The sequence below is a fragment of the Patagioenas fasciata genome, chromosome 23, assembly GCF_037038585.1.
Source record: "Patagioenas fasciata isolate bPatFas1 chromosome 23, bPatFas1.hap1, whole genome shotgun sequence".
Lineage (NCBI taxonomy): Eukaryota > Metazoa > Chordata > Aves > Columbiformes > Columbidae > Patagioenas > Patagioenas fasciata.
The window spans coordinates 518,506-527,352 of NC_092542.1; the positions used below are offsets into that span (position 1 = coordinate 518,506).

At 57.6% G+C, this 8,847-nt stretch overlaps 2 long non-coding RNA genes across 2 annotated transcripts; both read right to left on the minus strand.

Moving 5' to 3' along the window:
* Positions 1-1,214: 1,214 nt before the first annotated feature.
* Positions 1,215-4,637, minus strand: LOC139825500 (uncharacterized). Its single transcript, XR_011735576.1, has 4 exons — positions 4,207-4,637; positions 3,984-4,104; positions 2,561-3,060; positions 1,215-2,150 (listed from the first exon to the last, which is right to left on the minus strand). It is a non-coding gene; the product is annotated as an uncharacterized lncRNA (long non-coding RNA).
* Positions 4,638-4,743: 106 nt separating this feature from the next.
* On the minus strand, positions 4,744-8,315 carry LOC139825496 (uncharacterized). Its single transcript, XR_011735571.1, has 3 exons — positions 7,950-8,315; positions 5,367-7,147; positions 4,744-5,110 (listed from the first exon to the last, which is right to left on the minus strand). It is a non-coding gene; the product is annotated as an uncharacterized lncRNA (long non-coding RNA).
* Between the last annotated feature and the right edge of the window lie 532 nt (positions 8,316-8,847).

The window sequence follows — 8,847 nt, forward strand, 5'->3', positions numbered from 1 at the left end:
CCCCGAACGGCGTGTCCCCAGCGCATCCCATCACCCTGCCCCGAACGGCGTGTCCCCAGCGCTCCCCGTCCCCCCGCCCTGAACGGCGTGTCCCCAGCGCTCCCCATCCCCCTGCCCCGAACGGCGCGTCCCCAGCGCTCCCCGTCCCCCCGCCCCGAACGGCGTGTCCCCAGCGCATCCCATCACCCTGCCCCGAACGGCGTGTCCCCAGCGCTCCCCGTCTCCCCGCCCGAACGGCGCGTCCCCAGCGCTCCCTGTGCCCCCCGCCCGAACGGCGCGTCCCCAGCGCTCCCTGTGCCCCCCGCCCGAACGGCGCGTCCCCAGCGCTCCCTCCCCTCCTGCCCCTGCCGGGGCCGCTGCAGGAGCTGATGGGTGAGATGGAGGTCTGAGCCTCTGCTCAGGCTGCAGCAGCCCGGAGCCAGACTCTCCATCATCCCTGGCGAGGTGCGATGTCCGGGGGGTTCAGTGACAGCGCTGGAAACGCCATTGGAACCTTTGAGTGGAGATCAGGGGTTGCCATTTACACCTACATGAAATGTTCCAAATTGATTGAGGCAAGGCCCAAATAAGCCCCATGCCAGTGGAAACACAAGCAGCGGCACCTGCTGCATCCCGCTGCATCTCACTGCATCCCACTGCATCTCACTGCATCCCGCTGCATCCTGCGGCATCTCACTGCATCCCACTGCATCTCACTGCATCTCACTGCATCCCACTGCATCTCACTGCATCCCGCTGCATCCTGCGGCATCTCACTGCATCCCACTGTATCTCACTGCATCTCACTGCATCCCGCTGCATCCTGCGGCATCTCACTGCATCTCACTGCATCCTGCTGCATCCTGCAGCATTCCACCACATCCCACCCAGCTGCCAGGAGCCTGGTGGCCTTGCAGCACCTTCCTTCCTCTTTGGACAACAGGCTTGGGTTTTTCCTTCGCCAAGGTTTCCCGGAGCGGCGCGTTGGCAGCGCCAGCTCTGCCCGCGCACCCCGACCTGCCTGCCTGTTCACCCACGTGTCTCACAGCGCGGAGCATGAGGCTACAATGGCATTCGAGTGGCGTCGAGTGCTTTCAAGAAGATTACACCCGCTGAAGTAGTAATTAATGTTTGTTTTATTATGTTCTGGGGAATGATCGGCCAACAAGATAATTCAAACATGTTCCGATTGAACACTGTTTAAAGGCTGATTCATTGCAAACTGGCCCGTGCAAAGGACTAATAATTAAGAGAAAAGGCACAAGTAGGAGCATACTTGCTATTTATCTGCCTTTTATGTAATTAAAATGATGGAAATTGTGGCTTAATGAGTGGAAATTGGATGTGCTGTTGAGGGGTTTGCGTATCCTGTTTTCCTACCCAGCACCGTCTCCAGGCGCGTCCCTCCAGCCGTGTCCCCAGCCGTGGGGCACAGCAAAGGGACCGGGGACACTCGGCAGCGGTGGCACCGGCAGCGGCGCGTTCCTGCTCGCCCGCGGCAGAGCCGCCCCCAAACCCCAGCACGGCCGTCCGGCACGAGCGCTGCTTCCAGCAATTAATTCTTTCCTGATGTGCCATTAAATTATACACAGTGAAATTACTGTGTCACATTATATGGCAAATAAACCTCAATGAAGGCAGAACATGCAGCAGACTGAAAAACACCCGGTTTCACCCTGGGCTGAGCGCTGGGAGGTAAAAGGAGGGAAAGGTTGCTCGGGAGCCGTGGGAGCTGCCGGTGGGGGGCTGGTGGGTGCCAGCGCTGCCAACCCACTGGGGACCCTCCTGTCACTGCTGGTGCCCAGCGGACTCCGCACGCCCAGGGGACCCCACACACCGAGGGGTTCTCCCTCCGGCTCCTCGGGGAGCATCTTCCACCAGATGGAGCCTGCGGGCAGACGATGTCCCACCGGGAGGATGCTGGATGGCCAGTGGCTGTCCGTCCGTCCGTCCGTCCGTCCACCCTGACGCAGTGTTCTGTCCGTCCTTCTGTCTTTAATCACAGATGATTTCCACCAGCACTCAGCTGCCCTGCAGGGTGTTGTTGGGGCTCTGCATCCCTTGCCCGGGACGCTGACGCTGCCTCAGTTTCCCCTTTCGGCCGCGGCAGCGGCTCCGCGCGGGGTGAGCTCATCTCTGCACATCGGCAGCTCCTGCTCCACCGCTTCGTCCTGCCAGGGAAATGCAAACCCGAGAGGGATTAAAGCAAACGCCAGAGGCTGAGGAGAAACGGCAGCAGCTGGCGGGGGCTGCGGGGCCTGGGGGCTCCCACGCGCCCCCAGGAGCCCCCCCGGTCCCGCTGAGCACGGCTGCTCCGCGCGGCAGAGACGGTGCCGGACACCCCCTCCCCGTGTTTATTGACTCCGATTCTCACCAACGGGGGTGAAACAGCCCACCATAACCATCCCAAACCACGCTCCGTGCCAAAACACGCACCACCGGGGTGAGGAAGAAACGGATCAATAGAACATTCAAGGAGTGAAGAAAAAAGGACAGAAAAATGAGAGACTCATTTGTTTGCTTCCTTTGAGGTCGCCTTAAAGGCAGGGGGAAAACATCGCTGGAGGAAAACAAAGCTCACCGACAGCTCGGCCGGGCAATCCGGCTCACCGGGCAGAAACCTCGTCTTTCTCCTCTGGAAATGTGGGATAGGAGCCGTAACTTTGGCTTTTGGCTCAGCTGGACGATGTTGGGGTGCTGGTACGCAGGGCGAGGGTGGGGCGGCGGTGCTTTGTTAACGCCAATGCTTCATTAACACCAGTACTTCATTAACGCCGGTATAAACCCAAGGAGGATCTGGAGAGCGAGGGGACAGGGGACACGGACACTGCTTGGGTCCACCTGAGGAGATGGGTACAGGTTCTGGGGATGCTGAGGAGACTCTTGATAGGGAACAAGCACCAGGGTCTATAAGTTTTCGGCGCTCTCTGGGCAGCCCGGTGCTGAAGCCGCTGCCGCGATTGCCGTCACCGCGCTGGGCTGGATCCGAGGAGAACTTTTATTTGAACAATAGGTCAAATGTGAATTCACCTTTCTCCAGACATAGGATATTAGCTCCAATTTTGGAGGCTTTTAGCCTTCCTGCAGAAAGGGAAAAGAAAGAAAGTCCTCACTGTCTAATTATGTTGGTTACAGGCAATCAGACTCCCAGTCATATTCTGATGACTTTTATTTGACACTGATTGATCACACTCTGATAGCTGCACCGAGCGCTTTCTCCGGTTGTGAGGAAAGAAGTTTTGGAGAGTTAAACTGAGCATTATGGGCTCAGAGACAGCGGCTCATGGGTCACAGACTTCACAGCCTGGGGACACCGTCCCCTCCATCGCCCAGCCTGGGGACACCATCCCCTCCATCACCCAGCCCAAGGACACTGTCCCCTCCATCGCCCAGCCCGGGGACACCGTCCCCTCCATCGCCCAGCCTGGGGACACCATCCCCTCCATCACCCAGCCCAAGGACACTGTCCCCTCCATCGCCCAGCCTGGGGACACCATCCCCTCCATCACCCAGCCCAAGGACACCGTCCCCTCCATCACCCAGCCCAGGGACACCATCCCCTCCATCACCCAGCCCAAGGACACCGTCCCCTCCATCACCCAGCCCAGGGACACCATCCCCTCCATCACCCAGCCCAAGGACACTGTCCCCTCCATCGCCCAGCCCAGGGACACTGTCCCCTCCATCGCCCAGCCCAGGGACACTGTCCCCTCCATCACCCAGCCCAGGGACACTGTCCCCTCCATCGCCCAGCCCAAGGACACTGTCCCCTCCATCGCCCAGCCCAGGGACACTGTCCCCTCCATCACCCAGCCCAGGGACACCGTCCCCTCCATCGCCCAGCCCGGGGACACTGTCCCCTCCATCGCCCAGCCCGGGGACACCGTCCCCTCCATCGCCCAGCCCGGGGATGCTCCCACAGTCGTTCCTGCTTCCAGCCCAATAACTTGGCAGCTGCACTAATTTTCTCTGTTGCTTTGGCTTTTTATCCCAAACACAGTGACCTCTGACGTCCCTCTGGGGCAGCGGGTCCGTCCCACCACACGGTGACCTCTGACGTCCCTCTGGGGCAGCGGGTCCGTCCCACCACATGGCGATCCCTGACGTCCCTCTGGTGCGGGCTCACTGTTGGCACAGGACAGCGCATCCCAATCTCTCCCGTTCTTAGGCGAGAGAAAGAATGAGAATTCAGTCGTGAACTCTGGCTGGTGGAGGCAAAGCACAAACCAATAAAGAGCAGGAATCCATCTGATAAACTCTGCAAGGAAAGGATGTGAACGGAGGCAGCTGTATGTAGGCATATGTAGGATGATGAAGGCTTTCCAGTTCCCTGTAGCAGGAGAAGAACAGGCGTAGTAATGAAGCAGGGGCTGAGCCCGGTTTTAGGGGAGCTTTAGACTTGGGCCGTGGGGATGCTCTGGCATCCCGGGGGGGCCGGGGAGCCAGACCTTGTAATAACCAGTCCTGCTCTAAAAGCAATATCAAGTACTTCTGGTTATCTGCAGCTGGAACGCACTCGGCTTCAGATATTCCGGTCTATGTAATTGAATTATTTAGGGGCTGGCATGGCGTGATGAAATAGGCTTTCTTCCTATTTTTAGGTTTCCATCTACAGGGCTGGAAATTACAGCCATTAAAATGTTCTATTAGTAATGATATATAAAGGAGAAAAAACTGATCAGACTTTTCCAGTGCACATAGAGCATTAGGATATCATTAATTTTAATGATAGAGCCCCAAATTACAAAGCTATTACAATCACACTTGAAGTTTCCGAAAAAAAAAAAGAGAATCATTCTAAATTATCACTAATGAGTAAAAAATATTTAAATCATATTTAACAGACCTTAAAATTACAGCCGCTGTGGCCGCGAGCTCACGGGGCTCCGGCTGCGGCGGCTCCGGTGCCGACGAACCAGTGCCCTGGTGCGGGGCAGCGGGTGATCCCGAGACGCTTCTGGAGGGGACGGGTGGCCCGGGGCTCCGTGTCACCGCTCTCAGCCCTTGCCATGGGGTTCCTGCTGTCCTGGAGCCCACGGCACCGTCCCAGCGCCGCGAGACGCGCGCTGGGGTCACCAAGTTTCCCTCTCCCTGCCTTTGCAGCGTTAGAAGCGGCTCCCAAGTCCATCAGCTGCTGAGCAAAAACCATAATTACCAGCCGTGCATGCTCTACAGTAACAGCAATTAATGGCCCTTGGAGGAGTGGGGATTTTTATCTCGGTTTTCTGTTAAAAAATAAATGACTAAGGAACAAAGACTTTCAGCAGAGCAGATGGGGAGAAGAAACTTGGAAAGAGAGATCCCAGAGACCAGAGGAAAGAAACCCCAGCAAACAGGGGCCCATGCTGGCAGGATCACCCAGCGGCACTGGCCAGGGTGCCGTTTACCTGGGTTACTAAACCCCGGTGTCGTCACCGCTCCAGCCTCACAGCCACACAGCCTGCTGGGCAGGAGCTGTTTGGGAACAGGGTGTCAAATGGAGACGCCTCTCTCGGGAAAACCCCCAGCCGCATCTCCCCCCGTGCGCTGGCTGCTGCCCCACAGCTCCGGGAAACAGCTCGGCGCAGGGCACCTGCAATAAATGCATTGGCTCGTAATGGTCTACGCAACATTAAAACTATTTTCCAGGTACCCGGTATTTGAAATGGTGCAATAAAAGAGTCAAAAACTTCTCAAATTCATTAGGCTGTCGCCTCAAAATAGCTGCTTCATTAAGCGCCGCGGAGACGAGCGATAACGGGAGGCGAAGCAGAGAGCCCGGGAGATTGGATGCGCACACAGCGCTGATAAACGGCTGCTCTGTGCTGTTCCAGAGCCGGCAAGGGGAAAATGCCATCCCACGGCTGAACAGCCCGGAGCGCAGCGCAGGAGCTGCCCTGGCCAGGGAAACGTCGCGGCTCCTGCCTTGTGCCGGCAAGGTGACCTTTGGGATGGCCCGCGGGGGTGCCCAGGGCACCCAGCCCTGTGTCCTTCCTCGGGGCTGCCCGCGGCCCCCAACCCCGGGGTCCCCAGGGTCCCCGCACGCCCACCCTCGCCGGGGGGGTTTGGTCCTTCGGCTGCCCCCCCCCGCACAAGGGCGACCTGCCCGTCCAACCTCCCGCGGATCTAAATGATCCTACGGGTGACCCGACCTCTGCAGCGGCAAAGCGGAGCTCGGGTTCTAGAGCCTGAAGAGTTTCCGCTCAGCGCCACCGGGTGCAGGTGCAGGACGTGCCGAACGCAGCTGTGCCAAACCGCTGGCCCCGTCCTGAACCATCGGCCCCAGCCCAGTGGACAAGGGCAGGATGAAGACGGACGGTCTTCTCTGGCCAGGGTGATAGAGTCAGCAATTCCACTTGGCTGAGCACACGGGTTTTACGATGTCCCCGCACCGTGTTGAGCAAAACTGCCCGGCTGAGGAAGATGTATAATGCTATCTGCGGAATGGTCTATTTTCTAAATGGAAGCTTGCTATTTAAAGAGAAAGCACTTTAACACTTTGGAAAATATGAAGGTCCCCAAAGCTGAAGTTTTGAGTGCCCATTTTGCAGCTTCCGACCCAGCCGTGTTCATCACCGAGCGGCGGCGAGCGCGGGTGGCACCGCTCCAACTGCACTTAGCGTGCGCCTAACTCCGCAGACCCACCGTCCCAGCCCAGCCGGGGTACGACTCGCACCCTAAAAGTTGAGCATCTGTTTAACTGAGTTTTTTATATCAAATTTCTTCTTTTTTAACACCAGCACCGGCTCCGTTCCTGGACTCCGTGTCCCTGCGGGGCGGCCGTGGCTGGGGTCCCGCTGTCCCTGCTGTCCCCGGGCTCTGCCGCCAGCGTTCACCGTGCTTGTCCTCCCCCGGCAGCGCCGCGCTGTGGTTCTGGTGAGCAGCTCTTCACTCGTTTTGCACGTCTGACGCTCCCGCTGTCCCCAGCACCTTCCCCACGGCGCTGCGCGTCCTCCGTGTCCTCGTCAGGGACACAAACCCCAGGCTCCTCTCACCTTTGTCTCTGCTGAAACACAGGCTAACGCAGCTTTCCACGTGCAGCAGCGTTCGCACACACTCTGGCGCTCGCTCCAGATCTGCTCCGGCGCTCACTCCAGATCCAGTTCAGCGCTTGCTCCAGATCCACTCCAGATCTGCCCCGGCGCTCGCTCCAGATCGCTCCGCTCTGCTGCGCGGGAGCCAGCGAGCCCTGTGATACCCGTAAATTCGGGCTGAGCCTCACCAAATCTATTCGTCTGATCAGATTTATGTAGCAATTCCAGGATGAGGTGAATAATGAAAATGACTCATGAATATTTCATTTTCACAAATCACATAATTCATATCTATTCACAAATATTTGCTTTGCCTTATAAACCGGATGAATAATTTACAGAAATATGCAGCAAATATTTTAAAGAAAATATGAAATTCATTGACTACATTAATCAACAAATATTATTCAACTTCTATTGGTTTGGTTGCTGATGGATAAATTCTGTGCTTACAGGAGAAGCTGGAGCAGTGGGTGACAGCTCCCGGCTCCAGACACGAGGAGGTGAAGCCCATTTCTTCCCACAGTCATTTCCACACGGTCGTGGCCGCAGTGGCTGGAGCCCCGTCCCCATCCCCGGAGCCCCTTCCCCATCCCTGGAGCCCTGTCCCCATCACCCTGTCCCCATCCCCAGAGCCCCTTCCCCGTCCCCGTCGCTCTGTCCCCATCCCCAGAGCCCCGTTCCCGTCCCCAGAGCCCCGTCCCCATCCCCAGAGCCCCGTCCCCATTGCCCCGTCCTGCCCCGCAGCCAGGAGCTCTGACAATAACCAGTACAAAAACCAGTAAGTTTTCTCATTTTACAGTAATTCCCTCAATTATTTAGCTTTTTTAAAAACTCAGCTGCTTAAACAGAGTACTAAGCCACTGCATTAATCCACCTGTATTTGGATGATAAAGTGATTAACCAGCTGTATTTAAACCCTGTGAAGGTTCTCCTGCTCCATATTCATTCTCTTACCTGCTACCAACCATCGTCCAGCTTCATCATGGGGTTTGCATCCTTTCCCTTTCCCTTCTCCTTGCTCGTGTGAGTTCAGAACTGGGGGTACCCAAACCCAACGCAGTTTCTTGGAGGCCGATTTCAGCAGGAATTGGGCACGAACGTCGGGTCTGCGCGGGGTCCCGGGGTTGCTGGGGACCTGGAGCTGCTGGGGACCTGGAGCCCCTGTGTCTTGCAGCCTAGAGCCAGCAGAACCCAACGGCCCTTCTTAGCATTCCTGCTGTTCACAGCCCGTCTCCCAAACCATCCGCCTGTAAACATTTGTAGGCCTATTAAGAGGGGAATACAATTTCATAGTCACAGATTAGAGATTAGACAGATCAATTCCTCCCCACAAAATGGGCTAAGAAAAGAAGAAAATGCGTTTCCAAACACGATGCAGAAGGTTTTGTTCTCCTGCTTCACTGAGCTGCGGGTCCTGCCCCAGCTTTTCTGCTCGTGTTCTCTGGGAGAGCAAGGCGCTCAGGGCTAAATGTCAGCCCAGCCAGTCTGGGGATCTTTTGGGGGGCACAGGCTGAGCCCCCAGCAGCCTCCTCACCCCTTTCCCATCCTGGGGAGGGGCCGGGAGCGTTTCCCCCGTTCCGGGAGCGGGCGGGAGAGCCGCGGGGACCGTCACCGAGCGCCACGCGTGGGGACCGTCACCGAGCGCCACGCGCCGCGCTGCAAGGACAGCGGCTGTCAGAGTATTTAGCAGCGGAGTTAAACCGAGATCGCAGCGTCCGCAGACGGGGAATTCTGCGCAAAACCCCTCAATACCTGTGACATGGCTGGCGCGGAGCCGGGCAGAGCCGCAGCAGGCAGCTGCGCTCCGGGACGCTCAGGCACCACCTCCTTGGGTCAGGACGCTGTCGACATG